The following is a 7714-nucleotide window of genomic DNA, read 5'->3' on the forward strand; positions in this document are numbered from 1 at the left end:
AAAGCAACAAAGAAATAATCTTATAAATGTGTTAGAAAAAATCGCATGAAAGAAAAAAAAAGCATTTGAATACATATCTTAGGGTTCATTTCCCTGATTGTTATAAACACATACACCCTAAAGAAATGGAGCAGGTATTGATCAGGTCATATGCAGTCTTGTGTGCTATAATGAATTGGTTAGATTTTATGTTCAAAGGAAACAGAAATCATTGAAATTATTAGTCATAGATGTGTGCGTGTGTGTTTGTGCGCGCGTGTGTGCATGCACATAATAGATTAAACGGGGAGAGAAATCACTTCATTTATTATTTTAAAAATATTACATATCTCTTAAAATATTTTCTTGGTAGGTCGTGGGGCTTGCACTCTGGGCCTGGGCGCTGTCCCTCAGCTCTTCAGCTCAAGGCTAGAGCTCTACAGCTTGAGCTACAGGTTCACTTCTGGTTTTCCGTGGTTTTATTGCAGATAAGTGTTTCACGGACTTTCCTGCCCGGGCTGGCTATGAACCATGATCCTCAGCTCTCAGCCTCCTGAGTAGCTAGGATTATAGGCGTGAACCACCAGCACCCGACAAATAAAATTAAATTAAAGTTAAAGACATATCGTTCCCCAAACTAATTTTCAATTGGATCTCTTCTAATTGACAAAGGAAGCAACTACTATTATAGCACTGAGGTGTATAGAAGGAAGGAAATTGGTTTGCCAATTCTACAAGTCACTTGTGCTCAGGAAGCTCCTGATTGAACGTAAAACGTAACATAAGAGCTGTGATAAGAGAGGCATCTTGGTATACCCTCATGAAGACCGGTATTAGATTCCTCAAAGCTTAAGAGAACAGTCAATATATCTATAGAGACAGAGGTCTATGAAAAATAGCAGAAGAAACATGAATAGAAAGCAGAAACAATATATCTTTGATATAACAAGCAGAATTGATACATGTTATCTCAGATGACTATAATAAAGAGAAGATGAAGGATGAGTCTTTTCTTGTTTAGGGAATAGAAATTGTATTAGTTTCTGTTTAACTTGAAACATCTTGGCCATCCATACATTTTACAACCCTGAAATGGTATTCTATGTCCCATGACCTTGAGAAATTAATACAGTTTAAATGCATTCCCTCATAAAGCGAGTACTTTGTTTCATATGTACAGGCATTGTACTTTGAGTATATTTCAGTTGCTAGATGGATGCCCAAGATGAAAATGGGCAACAACTTCACTGATAAACATAACACTAGATCACAATAGCATAAGTTCTAAGTGTTTTGACACCAGAGTGAGATTTCCATTATTTCCCTTTGCTGTCGGCACAGCTGGAGCCCGTCATTGCTTTCCTTGGCCCCCTGCCTGCACAGTTATCCCACATGCTGACTCAGTCAGCAAGTTACAACTACCTGAGTGGGGAACTGACATACCTCAAGGAGACTTTCACAGCTTCTCCTCCACTATATAGAAAAAATAAATTAAAATAAGCATGTGTTATTTGAATGTGGAGTCTTTTCCATATGAAGCATTATGCTGATTTCAAAAATTATTTGAACTCTGCTTGAGAAAAGTATTTGACAAGCAAATACCTTTTCAAGAAGGAGTTACAGGTCACTCTAAATTATTAATAACAAGAGCAGACTACTCATATTTCTTAGAAGGGTTAACATGTGGTTCAGAATCCAAGATTCATCTCTAATGACTCATAATTTTTCTGAACATATAAAGATTAAATATAGGTGAACACTAATCTTTATCATTAAGTTTAAATACCAAGTATTGTTATCTTCATTTGTAGTTCTGCTTTGCTATTTTCTTTTAGTTTAGAGAAGTAGGTAAATGCCATTTAAATACAACTTTAAATATTTTTGAAGAGGTGACATTGATCATTATATCTATAAGATGATATTTTGAAAGAAAATCAATTTGTTTATATGTGAAAATAACATATATGTATATATGTATGTATAGGTTATTAAAATACATTCATTTTTCATATTGCTTTATATATTTTAAATTTCATGTTGTATATTTTTAATATAAAGCATGAGATAATTTTCATAAGAGAGATTTAGACAACATTCCAAGTAGCAATGGTGGGTGAATAAGCATTTATTATGATCAAGTAAGAGTAATAAATATTTAATTTTAATCTATTATTTAATTTAGTATTGTTTAAAACAACCATAACAATATAAATGGCAAAAAAGTTATACCTTAATTGATTTCATTAACATAAATGAAAATATAATCACCTAATTTTTTATGTAATAGAAAATTTTTTCACTCTCATCTTATTTTTTATATTTTATTTTATTGTAAAGATGCTGTGCTGAGAGGTTACAGTTATACGAATAAGGTATTGAGTATATTTCTTTTCCAGAATTGTTACTCCTTTCTTTGTTGTTCTCCTACTATCCCTTCTTTCCCCTCTCATTTTCTTGTGTTGACTTAATTCTTTGTCTAATAGACTTCCATTTCTATTCAGAAGCTTCTTTAAGTACATGAATTGGATTTCATCCTTTGCTCTCTATATTATGATGATATTTTACATAGTGAAATTCCAGCAGCCTGAGACTCAGAGGAGAATACTGATTAATACCACTCTCCAAGTTCCCATTCAAAATTAAATGTGGATGTGTGGTGTGCACAAAAAGTTTTAAACCATGCTGATTTTTCAGTTGTACATAATCAATAATGTTTGCCGAAAAGCAAATGCACACATTTGCATTTAATAAACTGTTTATTTTGAAGTTATTTAATCTTGTATATTTTACTAATACATCTCCTCAGTAATCTTGATCTAATAAAGTATTAATTTATTTACCACAAAATGTTAAAGAAGCCTGTTTTGTATGCCAAGTATTCTTAAAAGTCACTGGACTACAATAAGCTGCAAGAATACCTAGCATACTAAATTCAAAACACACATATATGTGTGTGTGTGTGTATATATATATATATATATATATATATACATATACATATACATATACATATATATATATATGAGGCTAATAGTAAAAATGCCAAACAACTTTACTTCCACAGAACATATTAGTGAAAAGAGAAAACAATTAGCAAAAAGCCCAATGAATACTTTAATAATCATATGGCATCTCATATATACTAAAGAGTAAAATGATATCATGGCCTGTTTGATTGGTTTCAACTTACAAATTAAGAGAAAATAATAGTGGAGAGAAGGATATATTCCAATGGGAAAAGGTTGGGATAACAAAGAGGAAAAGAGGGTTGGGGGCTGAATAAGTGAAAATAGGTTGTTTGAAACTTTCAAAATGGAACAAAAATATCCATTGAAATTGTAAGGGAAAGTGAAAAAGGATAAATGGATTGTGCTTGTTTGAAATGTTTGAAAACACACATAGAAATTTTTTAATAAAATCCCTGAAGCTAATATAGCAATTATAAGTTAATAAAAAAGACAAAAGATATGGAATATAATTGGACTTGAGGTGTGAGAATTAACGATAAAACATAAGGGAGTTATAGTGTATACAACTACAAGCAGTTGCCTACCACACATGAAGCCCTGAGTTCGATTCCTCAGTACCACATAAACAGAAAAAGCCAGAAGTGGTGCTGTGGCTCAAGTGGTAGAGCACTAGCATTGCGGACAGAGAGGCTCAGAGACAGAGCTGAAGTCCCAGAGTTCAAGCCCCAGGATGAACAAAAACCAAAAAACAAGCAAAAATCACAAGCAAGATTCTGTGTTTTATTATGCATAATTCAGATTGTTATCTTGGTTTTCTACAAAAAGTGTTATAATTGACTTCTTTATTCATTTTGTATGTGTTATCTCAAAAAAGGGCAAATGGAGAGAGATTGGAGGAACAAGAAAGCTGCAAAACAAAGACTTACTCTAGATAAACACATGGAAAAATCATGTTTACTGCAACATTATTAACAATAACCAAGTTATGAAATCTACCTAGGTGCCCATTGATGTAAAACTAATTAAACCAAATGTGGCATATCCTACACTGATGATTTATTTATTCATAAAAATGTCCTTTGAATTAAAATTGAAGTCATTTTAGATTTCAATATTCAAAATCAGTCATTCTCAGAAAGACAATTGTTACAGCATCTGTTTATAGATTATATAAAACAATATATAGGGATAAACTAGAAAAGGAAATGTGTGCCACTAAAATAAAATCCTTATACACTTGAAGCATTATAATGTTGATAAAATGGCTAATGCATGCATAAGTGGATTATATACACATACATAAATGTGTATATGTACATAATAATGTGCAATATAATTATTAATTTAAACACACTAGAATAGCCTTGAACTTCCACCTTATTGTTATAATCAGGTAACGTCATCAGCTAATGAGTACAAAGAAAAAATACTAATTCTACTGACTACTGGCCAGAAGTAGAAATGAAAAGTTTTAGACTTGCCTAATAAATCTGATACGGACAATAACATGAGTATTTGTTTTAACTCTCCAGTGCTGTGTCTCAGCCAGAGTCTTTTGAAATGAAGTTTATTAGGTTAAATGATCTTTTCTTTCAGAAGGGAATTATACACAACAAGAAGTTGTGCAACATTGCTAGGGGCTTTCCCAGTTATGTGCAACTAACCCCGATCCACATTTTAAACACTCTAAAATAACGATAGATAATGCCAGGCAGCCATCTCCAGTATCTGAAAAGTAATCTTCCATCTGAAAAATAATCCTTTTGGGAACCTTCTACTTGTGTGTATCTGAATAAATGCTTAGCATTGTCATGATCCCTTCAGCCTTATTTGCAGTTGTAAAACCTGAAAAGCACTAAATGCGGCTTTAGTATATAAATCATGCTAAGTTAAAATTATCAAGTCACAAATATGAATTGTTAAAAAGTAAACACAAGTAAATTTTAAAGTACGCATCTGAGTAAGAGCCATTCTCAAGGGAAATTCATGTTATTTGGAAAATGTATAGAAGAAACACTCAGACTTAACATATTTAAAAATTATTATGTGTCAATTGTAATATGTTGACAATCATGTGCTAATTGTCAACACATTAAAGAAAAAATATAGCAATAAAACAAGAAAGCAGCAAGTGTATAAGCCTGGAAGAAGATGTAAAAGGCACCATATATGGTGATCTAAAAAATGGTTTCATTTATTTCCTGGACAGAAGAATTACTTTTTATTAAAAATTCTACATATTGTTGGCATTGTGGTGTATAATTTACTGAATATCAATTGCAAAAATCAACAAAATACTCATTAAATACAGAGTTCATTGTAAGCTAAGTATTAGAGCAAAAAATAGTACATTGTAAGTAAAAAGCAAAATGAGAAAAACAAAATTTGGTGCTATTAAACACAAAAGCAAATGCTTCTTACAAATTATACAAAGTTCAAGAATGGTGGTACATGCCTGTAATTCTGTTGATTCACAGTGAGGAGATTACAAGATCTTAGTATGAGGGGAGCCATGTAAAATGGTAATGGAATTTTTATCTCAACAATCAAACTGAGACTGATTGTAATGGTAATGATCTGGGAGTAGGTGTTTTTTTGTGTCCACTCTTTAGTCAAGTATTAACTAGTCTTTATTCTACTTACATACAAACATAATATTGTCAACAATTTTAACATGATTCTAAGTAGTAGTTTCCATCCTTTCACCTGAGAGATATGCTTTTTTTGTTCCATGTATTTCCCTATAATTTCTGCTTTAATCTCTTCATTAGCCTAAGGTTTTGAATCTTAAAGTTTAATTAAAATAAATATGTGAAAGATTCTGGGATCTTCCCTATCCCCTCTCCTAAGAATATTTCTCAAACTGTTACATTAGATGCACTTAATTAATAGATATGATGAGAGGTCATACATAAGTAGTTACTGCAAAGAATCCAAAATACTAATGTAATTCAACCTCTGCACGTAATTTGATTTAACATCAGTCAAATCCCGGCTCATAGGCTTTTTGGATTATTAAGCCTGTTGTCTGTCACTGGGGAGTATCATCGAGATAGGAATAGAGGGAGTATTTTATGTGACTATTAATATACTATGAAAGGAAAAGCATGTCTGATGTTCATTGGGGCCTACCCTCCTTGTATAAGCTTTGAGACTGCGACTGACTGAAGGAATCTTGGAATAGAGTTTGTTTTATGATTAATTATATGCCACATTTAAAAATTCTTAATGAGAAGATATCTCCTTAGAAAGGAATGAACATACCTTTAAGGGAGAGTAATAGGAAGTTTAGTTAATGCCAAGTATTTCCAGGTGAGATCTGAAGCTACCATTGCAAATTTATCATACAGGTGGTATGGAACCATCCATGGAGTATTCTCTTTTAAGATGCCATTGCTCCTGTAAATCCTTCATATTTCATATCTCTTAGAGAATGGCAGCGGGAAAGAACAGGAGAGAACATGGTTATATACCAGTGTCTATGAAACCTGACTACATTATTATGTGTAGATTGTCTCTGCAGAAATCTGTGGAGTAATCTTCAAATAAAGACAGAGCTCTAGACTCACTTATAAATCTTCCCTGTCTCTACACTCCAACAATTGTGAATTTTTCATAGGAGATTAAATGAATTTTCACTTTTCACTCTAGCACAGAGTAGCTCTCTCCTCAGTACCACTCTCCTCAGACTGCTACAACAAAGTGCCATAAAGGAATGAAGGAAGGAAGGAAGGAACGGATAGAAGGAAGGAAGAAAGAGAAGGGAGAAAGACAGAGAGAAAGAAGGAGAAAGAAAGAAGAGAAAAAAGAAAAGTAAAGAAATGTATTTATTTCCCAAAGTTAGAACTTGAAAATGAAATAAAAACTTTTTTCAAACACTCTGGAAGCAGAAAAAAATCATCCTTGGTAATATTACAATACAATTTACAATGTTATTATATTATTTGATTGATTTTTTTCCTCTGCATTTTCATACAGTCTCATCTGTATATTTCCTTTTATGCATTAAAAAACGACTTATTGGATGTGGGGTTAACGTTTATTCATGAAAACTCCCCTTAAATTCCCTACTCATATCTGGAAACTTCCAAATTAATCAATATTCTTAAGTTGTAGATGAACATCAGTTTGGGGAGTACTCTCAAACTGTTATAGAAGCTAAAAGAACAGTTTAAATAATCCCATAGTAAAAAAAAATTATACATACTTTTTACAACCATATAATTTATATAAGAGGTTAAAACAAATGTTTTGTCTACCCATATACTGAAATATAATTAATATAAAGAATGAAATATTAATTCATTTTTAACATGAATAATCTCAGAAATCCTTATGCCATAATATGCAATATGTTACATGAGTGAAATGCTCAGAATGCCTACATCTGTATATGGTGTAGATTCACAGTTGCTTAGGATTGTAGAAATCAAGGGGAAGTGGAGGAGTGGCACACAAACAATGTATGGATTCTCTTGAGGATGGTAAAAATATTTAAAACTGGTTGTGATTCTTTTTTTTCTGAATGCCATAGAAAAGTAAATTAGCAGAGCAAATTTTAGGGAAGGTTCATTATACATCAGTAAAGTGATCAACCCACTTTTCTTTTGACCTAAAAGAAAGGAAAAGGGACTGGAACTCTATTCATTTCTTAAGATCACTATAACAGTATGGAGGTTCCTCAAAAGACTTCACATAGAACTCCCCTATGACCCAGCAATCCCACTTTTGGGCATTTACCCAAATGCTTACAAACAAGACCACAC

This window comes from Dipodomys ordii, unplaced genomic scaffold, assembly GCF_000151885.1.
Source record: "Dipodomys ordii isolate 6190 unplaced genomic scaffold, Dord_2.0 Scaffold57, whole genome shotgun sequence".
Taxonomy (NCBI): Eukaryota; Metazoa; Chordata; class Mammalia; order Rodentia; family Heteromyidae; genus Dipodomys; species Dipodomys ordii.